General features: G+C 37.5%; 1 protein-coding gene across 4 annotated transcripts in view; it reads right to left on the bottom strand.

Moving 5' to 3' along the window:
* The window catches only part of LOC150105147 (inactive fucosyltransferase B-like), a 124,697-nt gene that overhangs the window by 19,860 nt on the left and 81,983 nt on the right, over positions 1–22,854 (bottom strand). The window contains exon 1 of one of the 4 annotated variants that reach the window (XM_090395507.1): positions 9,326–9,609. The exons of the other annotated variants lie outside the window; for them this stretch is intronic. The gene's annotated coding sequence lies outside the window, so the exon portion shown is untranslated. Of the gene's footprint in view, positions 1–9,325; positions 9,610–22,854 lie in introns of those variants that run through there. 4 annotated transcript variants of the gene reach the window in all.

Raw genomic sequence — 22,854 nt, 5'->3', positions numbered from 1 at the left:
AAAAGTGTTAAAACTAAGTAATATATATATATATATATATATATAAAATGAATGTTATGGCAGTTTCACATATGGAATTCGGTTGAAGAGAGTTAGCATTTCAACTCGCAGGATGCAGGACATATATGGTGCAGAGGGTGAAGCTTGACGCTTTTCATATTCCCTGTTGTCTGTTTCGGGAGCAGTGATGGGAGAGATTTGTGAGCTATTGTAGCTTGCCCTGAGTGGGCAGAGGTGGTTATTCATCATTGGTTGTTAGGATGGCTTTCGGTCTTTTATGTTTCCAGTGGTCATTGCAGTCATAGTTTCTGGCTTGCTGTATTAGTTGGTTTGGATCCGTAGATGTCTTCATAAAGAATTTCTCTGCTAGGGAGCATAGTAATGGAGAGATGTAGGGGATATTCATGTCTCGATGGATCTGGGCGTTCCTGATGAACCACGGGGCATCCAGAATCATTCGCAGGCATTTGTTCTGTAGTCTTTGTAGCTTGAAGATGTTTGTCTTGCAGGTATGGCTGCAGGCTGGGGAGGCGTATATGACTGTGGGACGGATCACTCTTGTACAGTAGTATTTTATTTCTTGAGCTTAGTTTGCTGTGTCTGTTGATCAATGGATATAGCTGGACGATAACTTTTGAAGCTTTGGTGCATGTGCTCTTGATGTGGCTGTTGAAGGATAATCGCTTATCGAGAAGTATTCCTAGGTATTTTGCTTCAGTTTTCCAGGGAATTTTAGAGTTGAACAGGGTGATGTCTCCTTTGGGGGATGCTCGTCTTCTTATGAAGAGTATCGTTGTGCTTTTCTGGGGGTTTAATTGTAGTTGCCAGTCTTTAAACCATTTTTCTAGATTCAGGATGGTGTCTTGTAGTTTTTTGGTAACGAGATGTGGTTGGCGAGATCTGGCTAGAATAGCCATGTCATCTGCATAAAGGGCGATGGTGGATGTGAGAGGATTTTGAGGGATGTCTGCCATATAGATGTTGAACAGGATCGGGGCTAGCAGTGATCCTTGAGGAACTCCAGCAAGGATTTTCCATTGGGTTGAGACTGTTTCATTGATTTTGACTTGCATCCTCCTGTTGGAGAGAGATATGATTTGATCAGGTGCATCATGTTTAGTGGAAGGTTAGCGATGATAAATTTGTAGAGGAGGCCTTGGTGCCAGATCTTATCAAAGGCATTTGAGATGTCTAGGAAGAACAGCTCCAATGTGTTGATTCCAATTAAATCCGGTCGTGATGTATTCTATCAGATGGGTGGTGCTGTGATTTTGACAGAAGCCAAACTGTTATTCTGGAATGATATTTAGTTAGTTTACATGATCTTGGAGTCTGATGAGGATGATTTTCTCAGCTATTTTCCCTAAATTGGATAGCAGGCTGATGGGACGGTAATTCTCAGGTATGTGTGGGTCTTTGCCTGGTTTGTGAATTGGGATGATGTCAGCTATTTTCCATGACTGGGGGAAGTGTTGCCATTTGAGGATGGAGTTTATGATGTTTGCCAGATGTGCTATGGCTTTGCGTGGTAGTGCCTTGATGACTTGGTTAGTGATGCCGTCAGGACTTGGGCTTTCTTGATCTTGAGATGGTTGATGATGCCGATTATTTCGGTAGGCATTATAGGATTTGGATTGACATCGAGACGATTTACTGCGAATCTGACTTTACGATGGATCTTGTATACGTGGCTGATGTTTAGGTTCTCATATGAAGGACTGCATTGTTTCTCTAGGTTTCTTGCTATGGCTTTGGCTTTGTCAGCATCTATGTATGCAAGGTGCTGTTCTGCTTGCAGAGGGGGGAGGGATTTGCGCTTGATCCTGAGGTTTAGGAATTTCCATATAGAACGATCTGCTGTGGAGATGGAGGTGAGCTTGTTGTCCCATTGTTGGTTCCTGTGGTTCTGAAGAGCTTGTCGGACAGATTTGTTTAATCTGTTGAGGGCTGTTTTATCCTGGGGAGCATGAGTGTTTGATATCTTTTTCTTTGTCTGTTTTTTTCCCCGTATTAAGTCCATGATTTCTTCTGGGAGACGATTTTGTTTGTGGGTAATCGTGGATACTGTGGCTGCTGTTATGGCTTTATTGATTTGATTGGTGAGGTTCTTTATTGCTGTGTCTATTTCTTCCTTGGCTCTTATAATGGGAACCGGACCAATGTGTTCTGGTAGCACTTAAGTTTCTCCTAGATGATGGAGGTTTTTTTTTTTTTGGGGGGGGGGGGGAGGTGACTGATTTTTGTTCCCTAAGTGAAGTAGGATTGGGTTTTGGTCTGATGATAATTCATTCAGTGCTTGAATGCTGTGCTGGTATTTGATGTTGTGTAGAATGACTATGTCTAGGATGTTGGCTGTGCCAGTTGGGCTGTGGTGGGTTGGTTCACTGGGTCCTGTTACGACAGCGTTGTTTAATCCTGTGTAGCTAAAGAGGATACGGCCATTTTTATTTGTGGTTCTGCTGTTCTAGGAGGGATGTTTGGAGTTTAAGTCCCCAGCAACGATGATGGATTCATTTGTGCCTAGTACAGCATCCAAGTCAGAAAATAGTAGAGTCTTAGCAGGGGAGTTGTAGGCGGCGTAGATTTTAAGTCTTCCAGTTGAATTTGTGTGGACTTCGACACCGGTGAGTTCTAGGTTGGAGGAGTGAGTATTTCATTGTGCCTGATGCAGTTCCTGATAAACATGGCTGTACCACCACCTCTGTAGTCCAGTCGGTCATTTCTATGTATAGTTTACAATTTACAATATGAAAATTGAACATACAACAGAATACAAATATTTAGGCACCTACTTTACTGCAGATGGAAAGCAAGATAAAGAAATAAAAATAAGAACAGCCATAGCTAAAGATGCATTCTGGAAAAATAAAGATCTGCTCAGAAGTTCTGTGAGTATTGAGACAAAGAAAAGAATGATAAGAACATAGTGTGGCCAATTTTCACATATGGAAGTGAGACCTGGATATTCAAGAAGAGAATAAGACAACAAATAACGGCCTATGAAATGTGGTGTTATAGGAGAGCTCTAAAAATTCCATGGACAGAACATGTGACAAACACAGACGTCCTACAGAGAATGAGAACACAGAGATCTTTATTACAGGAAATGATGCAGAGAAAGATGAGATTGGCAGGACATATACTGAGAGGTTCAGCAGGACAGAGGATACTAACAGTTTTAGAAGGAAAAATTATGGGAAAAGGATCAAGAGGCAAAAAAACGAAGGACATGGCTTGAAGATATAAAATCATGGACAGGATCACGTGGCTATAGGAAAGCCACCAACAGAGAACTGGAAGGACATGGTGCTGTGCCCTCTCATTGAGGAAGCTACATGATGATATCTAAGTTGTGAGTCAGCAGTTAGAACTGAAGGAAATATAGGATTATGATTTAATGCAAGATCAGGCATAAGACAACAATGCACATTATCTCCACTCTTATCTATATCAATCACAATATGAAAGAAAGCAGCATTAGGTCTGATATTAGAAGTGGAGATATCAAACTTAGTTCTTTGCTTTATGCAGATGATGTTGTACTCCTAAAACACATCTAATGCAAGTCTCCAGAATTTTCTAAATTGAATAACAGTTGTAACAAATTTGGCATGAAAATCAGCAATAAAAATCCAAAACTATGAAAATAGACAGGTCCATAGAACAAGTAAAATATTTCAGGTATTAATCACAGTTTTTAGTGAAGATGGCAGGGTAAATCTGGAAATAGACAACAGAATAAGCAAAGCTGGTATGGTGGATAGCCAGCTAAATAAATTTCTATGAAATAAGAGGAAAAAATAGCCAAAACCAAACTAGTGTTCAAAACAAGTTTTAAGTTATGGATCTGAGAGTTGGGTTAGAAATAAAGCACTTAATAAAAGACTGGAGATGACAGATATGAAGTTTCTGAGAAAAATTAAGGGAGTGAACCAATGGCATCAATGGCAGAATCATATTAAAAATGAAGATATTAGAAAGGAACATGACATTATTAGCATTCAAGAATGTGCCAATGGAGTTAATCTAAAGTGGTGCAGCCATTTAAATAGAATGGGTGAATAAAGATTAGCAAAGTAGGTATTTGATGCCAGGATGGCTGGAAAAAGACTCAGAAGAGGAAGACCAAGGTCTAGGTGGATTGATTCAGTTAGAAGTGCCTTAGAAGTGAAGTGTTAGATATAACAATATTGAAGATCTCATAGCTAATAGACTGATTTGGAGGTAAATTGTTGATAGGAGATTAATAATAATGTAAACTTAACTATACTATGTAGCGCTATAATAACTTGAACACCTTAGGGATATATATCAGGAGATTGACGATTGTTTCTACATCTAAATCTTCATATTTTATGTGATTCCCACCCATATGGTTGGGAAACTATAATATGATATGCCTATTTTCTTTTCTTTTTTTATTATTTTTTAAAATAGTTACTGTATTTATACAGTAACTATTTTAAAAATGCCTATACTGTTATAATTACGTAACAATAGTTATGCTATTTCACTTTTATGCTACATAAAAACGGAAGCATCATGGAGTGATGATTTGTGTATGCCACAAGGATCACTTTCCTTCATTCAGATGGACATACACAAATCATCACTCCATGATGCTCCCAATGGCATCAGAATGATAACTAGTAGGTAACATACACTCAAAAAAAAGAAAAACAGAGGATTTGTGATACTATATTTCATATCAAAATTCCAATTACCAAAAGGAAAAATTGAGTAAAAAAAAGGATAAGAATATTGGCAGAGTAACAACACTCAAACTTCACTTCATATAACATAAGAATTCATTTAGAGAAATAGAATTACTTTAAATTATCTCTGCTTATTAATGACAAATCTGTAAATTAAGATTTGTGTCACTAATGAGCAGCTATCTGAAGAAATCCAACAAGGTATGTTGAATTAGGAAAACAGTGAACTCGGATGAAAAATGAAAGAATGTTTTAAGAAATCTAAAACATGCATTCATAGAGAAGGAAAAAGGAATGGATTAAATTATTCTCATTCATTTGTGGCTTTGTACCCATACAGGCAGCAAAATACCCCTCCCCCTTTATTATGGGACAATGAACAAGGATAAAACAGAGGCAAGAAATCGACCTGTTGAAATCTCTAAAGTGGTGGTTAGGACAGAATTTAGGAATTGGTAGATAGGAATATAGGAGATCTGCCTTAGATGGCAGAATTACATCATTTCTTAAACACATTCACTGTGTGCACTTTCACCATCCTCTCAGGCAGTGAATTCCATGCCCTACTACTCTGCATGCAAAAACTCTTACTTCTTACTCTTATTTACTACTTCCTTTTGCAACCTCTCAACAGTTTTCAGGGATAACTGTGATTGAGATATTTATGCTGTTGAGATGTATTTACCAGAATGGCTAATATTTTATCTATCTCTAACTTTTCCAAAGTTAGAGATAGATAAAATGCTAGTCATTCTGGCAACTAGATCTGAAACCAGTAATCCAGATGTAGTCTAGTCAGGGCCTTAAAATTAAAAGAATGGTAGTTCCACCCTCTTAATTCTGCAGGCCAGTGCCCTCTTCAGTATTGCTGAAATCCTCTGGGTTATTTTCACCATCTTTGCAATACATTCTCCAAACTTCCTACCTACCACACTAAGATTCCTTGCTTTCTCCAGCTTTGCCAAAAGAGCATATGCAGTCTTCATCGACAGATCTTGAATTTCAAACTATACATTGAGGTGATTAAACCAACATCTCCAATTCATTTGTGCATATTTCCAGTTTGAGAATCCTCCTACAGAGCTACAACATCAGCACCATGACTCATAACCCTCCCAAGCTTCACATCATCTACAAACAACTAAATATTTCTTTGCATTCTAGTAACAATATCATTAACAGAGCTTGAACAGTAATGGGGCCTAGTACCAAACCTTGTGAAAACCCACTTGAAACCTTTCCGCTAATAAATACTGTCACCCCCCATACATGACTAACATCTTTCAGAAAGACAATTTCCAATCCACTAACCTGTATATAAACATTTACACTGCAACTTAAATATCAACTTATATGATATCCTGAAAAATCCTTTTGCAAAATCCAGAAATGTCATAGCATGTGCCTTTCCCTATGATCACCTCCTTAACAAATTTAATTTGTTTTATTAAAAACTGACATTCATAAATATTATCTTCATTTGCCCAAGTCTGTATACAAGCTTTCACTAATTTTTCAAAAATCTTAGCAACCACAGAAGAAATATAAACCAGTCTATATAATAAATTTAGTTTAATCCTTTATCCAAGTGTGAGCAAACAAAGTTTGTGCGAGAAAGTATCTTCAGGACTGGGGTAAGGTGGTGCAACACCAGGTTTAAGGATTAAACTAAATTTATTATATTCTAACCAAGTGAAAAATAAACTTTCAAAAACCAGTCTATTCTACTACTACCCTTATGCAGTCTTGCCTGCCTTTTACCTCACTTGGAGCTCATCCAGTTACAAGACTTACTACATTAAACATTAATTCAGAACAATGGCATGATCAGTTCCTTAATGTGACAAGTTTCACATTTTAAGGGAATTTGAGGCCAGTCCAATTGGCTTAGTGACTTCTAAAGTGCTCAGTATTCGAAATACATCATCTTCATTCACCCTACCTAATCTTCACCACTTGCCATCCCTCTAGGAATCAAACCCAATCACCAGAATGAAATACCCTAATGTTATCTGCATTGGTCATCTGACTACAATCTACATCCAGTAAGGTCATTCTGCCATAATTCTACCAGCTGCATGTGGAATTTTCTTTGGACTACAGTGCTAGTCTCCTTTTGTATTCTAATTTTTCCCTGTTTACTACACTAGTAAGGCTTCACAGCTCAGAGCTATTCAGTTAAGTTTAGTCTGACATGGTTTTGACAGAACTATTTGACCAAATGTATAGGAAGTGTTTTGCAAATGACAGTTCATTGCACTCGCATTTGACCAACCATAATGCATAAATCACAACTTCTAAATTAATATCTACTTCTACATTGCTAAATTATGATCTCTCTACCATTTGTCAATGAGATTGACACCTAACTTCAATACTTTTATAATTTAACACCGAATTATTTTGTGCAAAACAAAAAACCTTTCCTTCCACAATGAGGTGGAGATATCATGTAATATTATTATTAATAACATTTTGTCCTTTTTTGACAATAGATAAATTAGATAAGATGAAATTCTTTTTACAAAACCTTTAATCTCTTCCTTGGCATAAAGTATGGCATATACATTCTCCAGCCAAGAGGTTACGGATTCGAATCCTACCGTGGGCATGGATGTTTGCGATTGTCTGTGGAAATACTAGTGGTGGTGGGCAGTAGATGGTATTGATATAGTTGGTGGATTAAGTGGTGGAGACAAAGTTGTAGAGCCTTCTCTTGACGAGTCTTTGGACTCTCTGGAGGCGTCATATAATAATAATAAACACATTACAAATACTGCTGCTTCCTCCTCCACCCAGGACACAAAAATACCATAAGTTAAGTTCATTCCAAGTCAGCTTGTCTATAGAAGTTTAATGGATTCCAATCCCACTACTCAGTATTCCTTGAACAGCTTCAATATCTGTGTCCAGCAGCATTACTGTTTACCAAATCTTTTGAGACAGACTGTGACTATCTAGTTCTGCACATGTCAGAAGAAGGAGAATCCATTCCGATAATAAGGTAATGTAATCAATCCATCTTGTGGGATGGGATGAGTTGTTTATTATTACATGTTAAAAAATTAGCTTTTCTTTTATGAACATTGACGTTTTTAAAGTGGTAACTATTTTGCTTGTACAACTGTTGGAAAATTTTATGTTTATGTATATGATTTGGTATGTTGGTAACGAATTTGTACATTGCCGCCTTATTCCTTTCTCCTCTTCAACAGGAAGAGACTCTTCTTGGCACAATGTCAGCTGAGGGTCTCAGATCTGTGGTCAGACAGTATGTCTCTAGTTACAACTATCCCACTTCAAAGTTGTTCACAGAATAACTTGCATCTGGTGCTCTTCATGTGTTGGCATTACCTCAAGATGCCATACTTTGGCTCCAGAATTGCTGGGTAGAAACAATGACAATCCTATTTATTTATTTTGTCAGTTGCAGCCACAAAAAAGCTGATAAATGTAGCACAATTAACAGACATAATACACTTGTTAATTGTGTATAGTGCTTTGGCCTAAAGGCTATGAGGTCAGTATTGTCTGATTGTGTATGTTCTCTGGCTTATTTTCCTGTTTTGCAAGATGAAAAACAGAAGAATCTTGTTAAATCTACAACTGTTAGTTAAAGAGAGCAAAGATGCTCTAGAATACAAAGTATTTCCAATACAGTGCTCCTGAACACAAATACCTCCTATCTTGCCCTCAGAGCTGGGGAAAAAAGTACTTTAAAAATCTATATAAAGTATTCTTCCCCCAACTATAACCATGTAATCATTATATTCATGTAATCTGGGAAGTGGTTTTGCAAGATTATATTCTAATTTCTGGAACAATAATACTCCTTCAAGTCCCCCCCCCCATTTTTTTTTTAAAATCTAGGTCTGAAACAGCGCAACTGAAATTATCTTCACCTTTATATTCATAAACGGCTGACAAAAATATACACGTCAAATATTTTCATATATACGTTTCCATATTCTAGAGGTCTTCGAAATTTCACTTAAAAAAAAAAAAAGCGATTGTCAAGTCGGAACTATATATGAGAGCATGCCAAAATTTTTTCTGGGGGAGAAAGGGAATTTCATGCAATTTTCTTAATGAGGGAAGTGTGAACTTTCAAAGTCTTTCATTTACTTTCAGCTCTTATCTATCAGTATGTTGCAGCTAGCAATAAAAGTTGCTAAATTTTTTAGTCTCCGTAATGACAGATACATAATCATTTATGTATATGAATCTTTCGGACGAGACGTCTTACCATTCTATTTATGGATATCGGGTGGGAGGGAATTGAGAACATGTGATCCAAGAAGACTGACCGGTGGTGTAAAAATTTTTCGTGACTGTATACAAACATATCATACTGCATACTTTTGAAAATATAACCCAAGCGTATAGTACAATATAAGATTTATTTAATGATAAACAAGAAAACTCAACATTTCGCCGAGCGTTTTTCAAAAAAACTGGGATGACAATAGGAACTGGTATCGCATCACAATCTGTCCCTACTCACGTAAAATATTTCATCCCTTTAACTGACTGGAACTTTTCGAGAAATTTAAAAACTACAAAAGCGTAGTTACTAAAAAGTAAATAAAAATAAGGAATAGCTTTCTCACCTGCACACCACAATCGATGTCTTAACAAATGCAGTAGGTTCGCAAGGCATTTCCGTTTTCACTCTACGAATATTTACTTGAATACATTTCGAGTCAGGAATATGCATATTAGCTAGCGCGGTTCGATCACTGATATTATCGAACCGCGGTTCGATCACTGATGTTATTTATGATCACTGATGTTATCATAAATAGAATTTCACAACACAATAACTGTATTTAGTAGTTACACATTTTCTTACGTAACGACAACATCACAACCGACAATAGACAACGTACTTGAACTCCCGGCTCGGTAAAGCTAAACAGCAAGACTTTTGATTGTTCCATTTCCGTAATAGGAAGGAAAGGATACATTGGATGTGCAATTTTAGTTACCCTCACTATAATTATTCTAATTAATTGAGAAACAAAAGAAAAATGGTTCTGCCTATATGGAGACATATTATTATTAAAATGTGAGAGAAGTGAAAAAAAATAAATAAATGATCCAAGAAGTAGATATTTCTTAAAATAATTAGTACATAAATATATCCATTCATAAGAAGGAGCCGGACTTGCTAAGAGCATTGCCAAGGGCGATAAGGTGAAAGCATCACATAATAAAGAAATACACAGATATGAGCATAACGAACTCCCAAGTTGAAAATTAGCTGGAATCGAAAATTTGTTAATGTTATTGTCTAAACCAGTGGCGCAAATTTTCGAAAATTTGTTAATTCCACAAAGAAATGATATTGTCTAAGCCAGAGGGGGAGGGGAAGGGCCCGTCTCCCCCCAAAAAAATAAAAAGGAAAAAAAAAAACACTACAAAATTTTCTAAAAACATTTCCTATTAAAATTCGTTTTTTTTATTATTTATGTTGTGTCGTGTCTTCTATTTCTATACTACTGTACTTATGAATAGCGATCATTGTAGTGCTCAGTCATAGGTTGTATGCGATGCGTAGTGTGTATTCTCAAATCGTCTATACAACTCTCCCCCCATCCCCCAAGATTAAATCTTGAGTGTGCTACTAGTGTAAGCTATTTTTTAAACAAAATGAAATTCAACTGAACAATAGATGCTCTAACCAGTCAATCCCGGTTGCTGAATCCTATGTGTTTTACAATAACGCTAGAGCTTTTCCCCTAGCATTTTTTTTCAAACAACGAAAACATTTTCTATCCTTTGTTTTTTTACAACTAACCTAAATAATTGAATTCGAGCAACACTAAAACATTAATATTTTTAAAGCAAATTTTAAGCAATTTTTTTTCTACGCTAGGTCGCTCGAAGACAGACTTATATTTCAAGTCTAGTCGCCGACTGGAGAAACTTAATCTAAGCCTTTCTTGGACCGGTTCCTGAGTTAGTCGATCTCTAGCACGGACAAGCAGGTTTTTCTCCCTAAAACGCCGGTTTTTCGTCCGTTAAAATCAAGAAAATCGACTATAGAACCCAGTGGCACACCCCAAGAGAGAAAAAGGAAAAAACACTAGAAAATTTTCCAAAACTCTTTTTCTAATTAAAATTTATTTTAGTTGTGTCTTCTATTTCTATACTACTTACGAATTAGCAGTCACATGAGGTGGGAATACCCTATAGCTTCTCGGGAATCACGGCAGCTGTGAACGCAAGGCGAGCGAAGTAGTGCTCAGGCGGATCGAGAGCTACTTCGGTTGCCCGAGTCAGGCCGGAGGAGATTACAGGTATCATGTATTGGCGATCACTGCAGATGCTGAGTCATAGGTCCTGTGCAATGCGTAGACAATTCTCAAATCGTCTATTCAACTCGCTCCCTCCCAAGATTAAATATTAAATCCTGAGTGCACCACTGATAGAACCCACATTATTTCAGACATATCCTTTAGGGTTAGTTGCTATCATCTTGGTCACTCGCCTCTGAATCCTCTCAACTTCCTCCCCATCAAGAAGAAACCTAGGTGACCAGTTCTGGGCACAGTAATCTAGATGGGGTCTTTTCAAGGCTCGATATAGAGGAACAATAACTTGCTTATCTCTGCTCGTCAAATATTCTTCAGTAACCAAGTGATTTGATGAGCTGATTTAGCCACTTTTGCAATGTGCCCCTAAACTTCAACTCCCTATCTACCAACACTCCCAAGTCCCTGGCCTCAATCTCTTGGAGTACAATTCCACCAATGTGATGTACTGCTGCTAATATTTTCACCCCAAAATGCATAACCTTACATTTTGTCACATTAAATTGACATTCATTCTCCTTAGCCCAGACCACCAATCTATCCAAATCATCCTGCAAAATTTTTACATCTTCTGCATTCACTATTGCCCTACCCAATTTTGCATCATCAGCGAACAAATGAACCGTTCCTCTCAGATCCTTTCCTATATCATTAATGAACAAATTAAACCGCAGTAGTCCAAGAACGGAACCCTGTGGCACACCACTAGTCACAGGCCGTCTTTTGGACTCTACTCCTCAGTAAACTACTCTCTGGTATCTCTCCATCAACCACCCTCCTATCCATCTCACCAACCCTATATCCATTCCCATATATTGCAGTTCACGGATTAGACTTCCATGTGGTATCCTAAAGGCCTTAGTCAGGTCCAGCAGTATCACCGTAAACCTATTACCCTTATCCAGTTCAGCCGTCACTGTGTTATAAAACCTGAGCAAGTTACTGAGGCATGATCTGCCCTTCACAGGATACCACATGGAAGTCTAATCCGTAAACTGCAATATATGGGAATGGATATAGGGTTGGTGAGATGGATAGGAGGGTGGTTGATGGCGAGATACCTTGATAACGATTTCTCATATGGTGATCGGTCGGTAATTTGCAACAGTAGTCTTCGATCCTCCTTTATGCAATGGAACTATTTTCTCCTCTTTCCATCCCTTCGGGACTAAACCAGACCCGAGACTCAGATTAAACAATAAAGCCAAGGGCACTGACAATTCTTTAGCATGTAATATGGTATATATCAGCACGTAAGACGCGTGTTGATATACCATCCAATCCCACAGATGTATTCACATTAAGGTTCTGTAATAGACTATTCACCTCCACTTCATTCACCACAATTCCCATATAAACGAATGGTTCCTTCATTCCCCCAATGTCACCACCTGGATGATATACTCTTGGAAAGTGCTCACTCAGTAATTCCACTATATTGACTGATTCAGTGACCTCCCTACCATCGGCGTTCCTTAAAATCATTCTGCCGTGCACAGTTTTTCTTTTACTAGCAGCATATTGAAAGAACTGTTTGGGATTCTCTTTAACTTGCATGGCTAATTTCCTTTCATAATCCGTTTTTGCTTTTCTCACCACACTCGTTACCCTTCTGGCCTGTGCTTTATACTGTTCATGTGCCTGCAGATCACCTTTCTCCTTAAATTCCTTCCACAGTTGTTTTTTTTTTGCAACTCAAGTTTAATGGTGTTATTCATCCATTTAACCCCTACTTGATTTACTATTCGGACTCTAGGTATACAGTTAGCCATAACCTCCTGCAAATGCTCCCTGACCACATCCCATGCCCTATCAACATCCAGCCCTTGCAGTTTTACATGCCATGGCACTGAACCAAGCAATCTCTTAAGCTTGGCATACTTGCCAGCATGGTAATTCCACATGTACCCTGTCTTAATCGAAAATTTCACACATTTAGCCACTTCCCAGGTCATGACCCTATGATCACGCTCTTACCAGTAGGTGGCAACATGGTCGTATTCATTACAATCAAATGCTCAGATGCTATTACTAGGTCAAGCACTCTCAAACCCCTAGTATTGTCCATTACATGCTGTCTCAGATAGTTATCCTTCAGTAATTGGATAAATTCCAGTTATTTCCTCACATGTGTCCGCTCTTCCTTTCAATCAAAGTTGAAATCCCCCTTAATAATCATCCTCCTTGCACTCATGTCATCAATTTGCCTATGCATACTATCACCACCTATTCCATCATCTGGTCTATAGCAGCACCCAACTGTACATTTTGTTCCGTTAATCTCAATCTCATACCAGATAGCCTCAAATGAGCTCTTTTCACTATCCTGTAATACGACTTCTATTCTCTTTGGTTGTAGTTCATCAGCTATCATCAATAACACTCCTCCTCCATTTTATTCTCTCTGTTCCTCCAGAACACACTATACCCTACGCATTCAATCCCACTAACTATATCATCTTCTGTCAGCCATGTTTCACTAATGCCAATAACCTGTGGCCAGGAAGAGCCAACCAAGGCCAAAAATTCTTCCTTCTTGTTCCTAATATTCCTGGCATTAGTATACATGAAATGCAGAGGTCCATTTGTCCCACCCGTATCTTGATGCATTATACTAACTATCCCATTCTGATTTCTTGTCCTTCGTACTGGCTCGGGTCCATTATAAGCATTCTTACACTCAACTGCCTCACTGATGTCTGCATATCCACTTCCTCTCCTCCTTAATAGTTCAAGTCTCCCTGATTTTGCACATCCACTCTCACTTCACTCAGCAACACTTTTTCCAGTCTTCGCACATCAAATCCATACAAATATAAGCCATCCATCTTGTACAAATCCTTTCGCCCATCAAACTCACTTCACGCATCAACAAACTCAGCACCACACCATCTGCATAACCTGCTCATAAAGTCATTTGCGATTATGGCCCTCCTTCTAAACTCTTCTCTGTCATACCGCAGCAACAGACTCACTATCCTAACTCTGTCACTCTTTTCTTTCGCTACCTCTAATAATTCTTTCACGTCCTCTCTCATTTCAAATTTATCTCTTTTCATATCATTCTTTCCCGCTACGACTATCATTTCTTTCACCTTCTGTTTCTGCACTTTAATACTCTCACTTACATCCTTAATTTTCGCACCCAGTAAGTACGATTTAGTTAAACTCTCATCTATCATACCTCTTACTAACGAGTCACCATACAACACTCTTTCCTTCATTACTGAAACACTCCCAATCATATGCTTATTTTTCCTTTCGTAAACTTGTTTATTTCCGTTTGCCGTGGCGTTTGGGAAAGAGTTTTGCAGCCTCTCCAACTGCCGCTTTGCCCTGTGTATTACTCTGCGTAACTGCGATCTCACTCATTACAGCTAGTTTCTCATTTTTTTCATTATTCACACCATTTTCTCTCTCTGTATAATTACTCCCACTCTCTTTCATCACCGCTTTCATTGCCATCTTTTACAACATCACAGTTTACTGTCAAACCACTATTTTCTCTTACATTCTGGCTTTCTTCTACAACAACTATCTCACGACCTGACCCACACTTCAATTCCTCACTTTCCTTACACTTTCGGCACAGTTTCCCACCACTATCATTATCTATCCAAATTCCAGCCTCTTCCGGGAATGCATACATACCACACATATCACACTGGACGAATTCCTTAACATTCAAGTTTTTGAGCAAAGACGGCGAATTTTTGGTTGGCATTGTTTTTCGTCGCACTGGCGCCATGTGCTCTACTATCAATCGTAACTACTAGAAAACTATTAAATACTACTAGAAATCACACCAAAAATCTCAGAGGCACACCAAGCTACCAAAAACAAACAATACCACGTCAAGATTAAATCAATATTGCCAATTTATTCTCAAAATAATACTTATCTAATAATGCTTAATAATAATGTTTGATACATATTTTAATTATATATGAATTATAGTTGATTATAGTTAACATAATGAAGCATGAAATTTAAGTTTACATTTCTTGAGAAGGGGGGGTCTGTCATTAAAAAAAAAAACTCTTTTATTGGTGCTTGGAGTGCGCGAGTTTAATGTGTCCGTAAGGGGACGGGTAAGTGAGTGATAAGCAAGCATCGGGCAACGGGAAAAATGAACTGGTCAGAACCTTAGCACTTTTTTTTTTTTTTTTTTTGAGATAGAGAGAGCTATATTACTATTTTATTTTAACAAGTCGCAACATTTATTTTATTTATTTATTTTGCAATAAAGAGTGCGAACTTCATGTTATTGTTGAATGTCAGTAGTTGGGATTTCCTATATTAACTAAATAGATAAAGTGAATCCTTTCATCGCAGACAGCAATTAAAAAAATGTCAGGATTTCACACATCAGTGGAATGTTTAAAGTTTTACAGATTCGTGATTTTTTTGTTTGTTTTTGACGAGTTGCAAAAATTAGAGACATCAAGTAGCAACGGAAAGCGAAGATGATAATTTGCTATCCTACTTCTAGTCTTAGATTCGTGCAACTTGATACAAAAAAAATTTGTTTGCAAGTGTGGAACAACTATAAGATAGAAATGACAATTAAAAATAATAACCGCAAAGAAACAAACTGTCCTGAGTATATACAACGAAATTTAGTTAAGAGCATCGAGGTATATAATGGACCTGTAAGCGACTCGAATGTAGGGGACTAGTTGAAGTATTTAATCCAAAAGTCATAGTCCTGGATCTAAATTGTCCAAATTAAGATCTGGAAATTGAGAAAACATCGAGAACCTGATGGCTAACATATGAGGAATCTGGATTTATGAGTCATAAACTGTTGGAATCTTCAATAGGAAGGATTGCCAATCAGAGATAGCTGACCCATGACTATCACAGAATATGTTACTATTATACTGTCTAGAATAATATGGGTTCTATGGTCGATTTTACGGGACGAAAAACCCGAGTTTTCAGAAGAAAAAACCCTCTTGCCCGTGCCAGAGAACCGGTGAAAGAGTAAGAAAAAGTTCCTCCAGTCTGTGATTAGACTTGAACTATAAGCCTATCTTCGGGTGGCCTAGCACAGAGGATGCAAGCGTCACTTCCACTAAGCTACACAGGCCTGATGAACTACTTTTCTTTTCAAAATAAATAAAGGGACTTCCGATTGTAGCCGTTAATGAGACCTGAATATTACAGATATATATATACCAATTGGTATCGATAGGAGGATATCGTATTTTTAGACAGGATAAGCAGGATAAGAGGGAAAGCTGTTGCTAATATCCCAGTAATGATATTGGATAATTTGAGTCAGTTAAGGTAGAAAGCTATGACTGCAGTACTAGCAACAATTTTCCATTTGGCAGTGAGTTTGAAGCCATATGATGTGAGGTGAAGTCTGACAAAATCAAACACATAATGGGATGTTGTGACAGACCGAGTGGATCGATTGCTAGTGAGGACAAAATTTATTACCAAATAAAAATTATGGGTGCGAGAAAGTAAAATTATAATGGAAGACTAATTATCTTGGTATGAAAATCACCAATAACAAGACAAAGACAAAGAAAATAGGCAGAAACATTGAAAATATCAGCTGCATCATGAATGGAGAACCTATAGAATAAATAAAACATTTCAGTTACTTAGGTACAATTTTTAGCGAATATGGTAAATTAAATATGGAAATAGATAGGAGAATGAACAAAGCAGGTATGGTAGGAAGCCAACTGAATAAATTTATATGGAATAAGAGAAAAATTAGCGAAAACACTAAATTAGCTGTATACAAGACAGTGTTCAAACCAATGTAAACTTCTGCATCTGAGAGCTGGGTTAGAAATAAAACACTTGACCAAAGACTAGAGACCACAGATATGAGAGTCGTGAGAAAGATTAGGGGCATGAACAGATGAGATCAATGGCAATATCATATTAATAATGAGGACATTAGGAAAGAACTTGACATTGTTGGCATCCAGGAATGTGTGAACAGAGCTAAACTCAGGTGGTTATAGCACTTAAACAGAATGGAAGAGCAAAGATTAGCAAAGAAGTGTTCTCTGCCAAGTTGGCAAGAAAAATATCCAGAAGAAGATGGATTGATACAGTGAAAGTGCCTTAGAAGACAGAAATATAAGCTCTGATAATGTTGGAGTCTTGACAGGTAACAGACTGATCTGGAGGAAAATTGTTCATAGGAAGTTAGTAATGATGTAAGATTTTCATGTAGTACTATCATATCCTGTACACCCCTTGAGGGTACATGGCAGGAATTTAATGATGATGACTTTAATTATCAGAGCACTGATTTGATAGCAGTAAAATCTCATGAGAAAAATGAAACAGAATTTATTCAGCTGTTGTGAGACAACTACTTCAAGCAACATGTGAAAAAAGGTATTAGAAGTCAGTGTCAGATCTAATGGTAGTGTCAGAGGGGATTACAAGAAGTGACTGTTCTCCTTCCAGTTGGTGATAGTGATCACCCTGTATGGGAGATGGCTAAGTTTATGGATATAATATCCACAAACGTAGAACTTCATAAACATATTTTCCTGAATGGAATATCTTGGATATTCCATTCAGGAAACGTTACATGCTGAACTACTGAGCAGGAAATTACAACCTACTGAGACGTATACTAGTTTCTGTCCCATGCTACCATTTGCTATATGGAAAGTATTTCGGCAGTGCATGGGAAACATCTAAAAAATACTTAAAGATGCAATATCGGAATGCGTCCTTATGGTTCGAAGAGTAAATAGGTAGAAGTGGAATAGATATGCAGTCTTATTAAGTAAGAGATGATTCTTAAAAAAAATACAATTATGCAGAAGGAATACCATGTGCATAAGGATGATAGGAAAATTATAAGGAATAAGCCAGAAGAGTACTAAATCTCACACACAAAGAAATACTAGAACACCACAATGTGGTTTACAAATTTCCTTCCTCTGTAGCTTAGTCGATATTGACGATGCCCTTTAGTTAGAATAATAATAATAAGTTAACGCCTTTTTATTCCCTTATAGGGTGGCGAGGACTTTTAACCTTTTAAGGACTGAGTGGGCAGTTCAATCTCCACCAGTAGCCAATCAGAGATAGCTGGCCAGTGACTATCACTAATTATAAGCCGCCACCGATGAAGGGACTAGCAAGTAAGTGCTGCCATCTCTTAGTACCTAACCCTATCAGAATATGTTACTGTCTGAATTGTGGGTTCTACGGTCGATTTTCTTGAGTTAGAAAGACATTCAAATATTCTGTCTATTAAGAGCTTTTCAGTTGAACATGAGTTCGCAAGTCATATAGAGGAGGTAGAGTTCACTCTCAGAAATTGAGTATTTCATCCCACAAAACAGGTAAACCATCCGGGTCAAGCTTTAAATGTCAATAAACCCAATAACCAAGGAAGTTTAATGTTTCAGACTTTTTTATTATTATTATTGAACTTGAATGTTTTTATGAGTAGACATTATGATAACGATTTCGTTTCGTATTTGCTCACCTTAGCATTTCTAAATCTGCTGAAAAAAAGAACCTTATTTTTTTCTTTTTTCTTACACAAGAATTCTACCATCGAATTCTTGATATGCATTAACTGGAAAAATCTTACTGATCTCATAAATTCACGAAATAAAAGAGCTATAAGTATGAAATCAAGAAAGACCTGTTTCCTTTTAGGGATAAGCATTTACTTTCCACACTGCTAGCAATGGAATCTGCGTCGATTTCGGTTATTTAAGAAAGTTACCAACTTCTTTCAGTTATATTAGATTTTTGTTGGCCTTTGGGCAAACTTTCATAGGTTTTTTATTTGCATGGAACAATACAGAAATCCGTCCCATTATTAGGAGAGTTATCAAGATTGTTTCTGACATCATTTCAACACGTTCATAAATATCTAAGTGGTGATTTTAATTATGGATCACAGCGAATTCATGATGCTCTTTCTGTGAGTGTTCATATCGGGTATATCCTAAATTGAAATTATCTAACCATAGACCCATTGTCCTCACTTCAGTTCTTTCCGAAATTACGTTAACTTCAACCCTCCACTTCGGCACTAGAAACCTTCCACCAAATAAGTGAACATGCGTATGAATTCTGTAACAAGTGATCTAGATAGCTCCAGAACGTTTGTGTTTGGTGCAAAAATCTCCAGAGTCAACTACCACATTATGATCTTACTGATACATTCTGAATGAGCATCCAGTAGTTGTGCCGGGGGAGCGTTTTATCCTCTTTTTGACCAACGGAGGATTTCAAGGCTGTTCCTTCACTCACTTTTTTTTCCTATTATATATGTCAGTGACTTATGTTTTTTAGTTTAGGCCCTATTCAAAGACCTCTAATGATAATATTTTTATGTGACTCCCACTCGAGATACTAATGTACTACAGGTTTTGATTAACCTATATAGTATATTAGTACTTTTGGTGGGCTAATAATTTTTTGTACTTTTTATTAATTTGGTATTTTTTTGTATTTTTATATTTTATTTTGATATTCGCTCCTGTCTTTAGGATTCTGCTCTAGAAACCAAACAGAATATTTCGACCAACTTGAGGCTTCCATTTTTAGCAGGGTAGTGATCTCATACCCGCAAATGAAATTAGTCTTCTACCTGACAATAGCTACAAACATCGATACACACGGCGGGATTTGAACCTGCAAGAGAGGATACGGTTATCATTCGGCCAAGCCGATCAGCAAAATATCAAACACTTCTCTTTTTTGTCTTCTTTTTTTAAGTAGATCCATCCTATGAAAGATCTTAAATCTATCACACATTGGCACTGTGGACGAGCTACGGGATAGATAATCTGGAAAGCCGCTTCAAAAACCAAACAGCTTTTTTTCAAGCAACTCTGGGTCGCCAATAAACAGTGGGATGGTCTCATACTGGGCTATTAAATTCATCTGCCACTTAAGGGAATTCACATACATCCATGCCAGCAGTAAGATTCGAACCCAGTGTCGGTTTGGAGAATGGAGTTGCTCTCCCCTTAGCTAACTAGGCCAGCAATAAGTCAACATCTGCTTTCAGAAGGCCTGTAATTTGCCAATAAGATGGATCTCATGAATATCTATAACAGCCAGGACCGGATTTAAGTTATTTATTATATATGCTAATCAAATTCAGTTCTTCCAAAAATAAAGAAAAATAAATTGTTCTTTATTTCTCACTAAAAAAACAAACAAACTACCCTAACATGACCAGAGATGCATTTTTATTGGGGTATCTTATAGCTTTCTGGTATAAATGTATTCAAAAACAAAAATTATTATTATTATATTTTAACGGTGTCTCCATGGAGTCAAAAGACTCATCGCTGGAGAACCGACATTGACACACTAACCATTATTTACCCATTATTTACACAATACCTGTCATACTTCTCCTTAAATTCATTCACAGTCGAAGCATTCACAACCACCTCTGGGAGAGCGTTCCACCCATTCACAACCCTCCAAGTAAAAAAATCTAGTCCTAACACCCTTGTTAACCACACTCTTACACAATCTCCAGGGATAGCCCTCGTTCTCTCACTTCCTGCACTGGTCTTAAAAATATCATCAGTATCAATCCTGTAAAATCTCTTTAACAATTTAAATACCTCTATCATATCTCCTCTCCTACATCTATCAGCTAGTTTTTGGAGCCAACATCTCATCAATCTATCCTCATAGGGAACATCCCACAGACCTGCAACAATCTTTGTAACTCGCCTCTGAATCCTCTCCACCACTTCCCCATCACCAAGAAATTCAGGCGACCAGATCTGTGCACAATAGTCCAAATGCAGCCTTATTAATGCCTTATAGAGTGGAACAATAACCTCCCTATCAGACTTCACATCAATTGCCCCAATATCCCATAATGCAAAGAACACCCTGGAGTCGACAATGATCAATAGGAACCACACTCATGGTTTAGATTAAAAGTGGCCCTCCTGGATACAGTTCGTATCTTTTAAATGGTGCAATACCAAGTCGACTCCGATGCTGAAGATTGAGTTCTCAAAATCTCTCTGATAAATTTCGAAACTCTCAAGTATCAAGGCTGAATGAAAGAATAACTGATTTGTATTATCATTTCATTCAGTCTACAGATCTTAATATCTTGGAATTGCATCCTCACGCTGGGAAATAGGGGTAGGCATGCGTATGCATGTATGTATAATAAATTCACCCACACTAGTGGCATTCAGGATTACGGGTGTGAATTGAACGAAGAAAGAAGTTATTATACAAGCCAGGGATTTGCTTGTGAAAGAGATTTTTGGATAAAACAGCTGTTGTTCGGAAGGCTTTCTTTTACTGGTTCAGAGTCAGTTGATTTCATGAGATGGCAACAGTCGTCTGCCGTACTGTAATTCCCAGATCCTATTAAAATCTCCATGGACATGCTACGGGTTAGATTGGTTCCCTCCCTGTTCACAATTATTTAGGGCTGAACGGCCTCACTTACTCCATTAAGGAAATAAAAAGGTGTTAGCTGATTTCGTGCATTTATTAGTTCGGATATGAACAGGAAGGTGACTCCTTGTTTTCGTAGTATTTTTTCTATCGCGGAATCATTTAGGCTATCATTTGGATTCAGAAACAAAGCAAACAAGTGTGCAGTGCAATCATTCCTTCTTCCAGGTTACCAGGAAATGGTCAATACGTAGCAGCAGGAAGAAGCCGTTAAGTTACGCTGAATTTTTTTTTTTTGGGGGGGGGGTACGATATAGAGAATTTTTATCGACATTATCAACATCCAACAGGTATAATTCGAACATATTGGCACCACTCGTTTCCTTCCATGTGAATAATTGTCTTCATTATATATCAGCATCACTACAGAAACTACGACGCCATACCTGCGCACGGTACTCCAAGCGAAGCCGTATCGAGGTCTCGTAAAGAGGCAAAATGACTTCCTTATCCTTACATGTCAAGATTCGCTTCAATGTTGCAGTTATCCTCTAAGTTGTATTTGCAATCTTTGCTACATGGTCCCTGAACTTCAACTTCCTATCTATTAAAACTCTTAAGATCCCTAGCTTTAACAGTTTCTTGTTGCATAACCTCACAAATATAATACGACACTGAATATCTAAAGTGTATTACTTTACGTTTACTAACATTGAAATGACAGTCATTTTTCCCATACCCAGATTTCCAGCCTATTCAAATCATTCTGCAAGTACTGCATATCAGTTGGATTCCTGATAACTCTACCTATCTTTGCATCATCAGAAAATAGCTGTATGTAACCTGTCAAATCCTTCCCAATGTCATTAATGTACAGATTGAAGAATAGTAGACCAAGGAATGATCCTTGAGGCACACCACTGATTATCTTAAATCTTGCAGATTCACATACATTCTCCACATCATTTTTTTTTTTTTTGATATCTGTTAGTCAGCCATCCTCTTATCCATGCTAATATTTTATAATCCAATCCAATATTTTTCCAATTTATGCAACAGTTTCTTATCGTTCTTATATCGATAGAACGATAGTTTTTCTAACCCAGCAAAAGTTTTAGCAAAGGACAAAAGTATCATGGTGTATCCACCTCCCCTTGTCTAAATCAATGCTAATATTATTATCAAATGTGAGCGAGTTGCTCAAACGTGACTTTCCCTTAGTAAAAACGCATGATGTTCCTTGCAATCTCCTTACAGTTTGCATTTCTTTAATAGAACTATTTACTAGAAAATTCTGCATGCAGAACGATGTGATATTTTATGCTTCACAGATCCGTCTCGCGAGGATTGTTAAGCTGTGTTTGTGCAAAAGTGTGTCCCAGAGAGACTGTTTCATTTAATAAAGCCAAAATCATATGGCAGAA

This window comes from Typopeltis vanoorti, chromosome 7, assembly GCF_054136105.1.
Source record: "Typopeltis vanoorti isolate ZY-2024b chromosome 7, IOZ_Tvanoo_1.0, whole genome shotgun sequence".
Lineage (NCBI taxonomy): Eukaryota > Metazoa > Arthropoda > Arachnida > Uropygi > Thelyphonidae > Typopeltis > Typopeltis vanoorti.
This window is presented reverse-complemented; position numbering and strand designations above follow the sequence as displayed.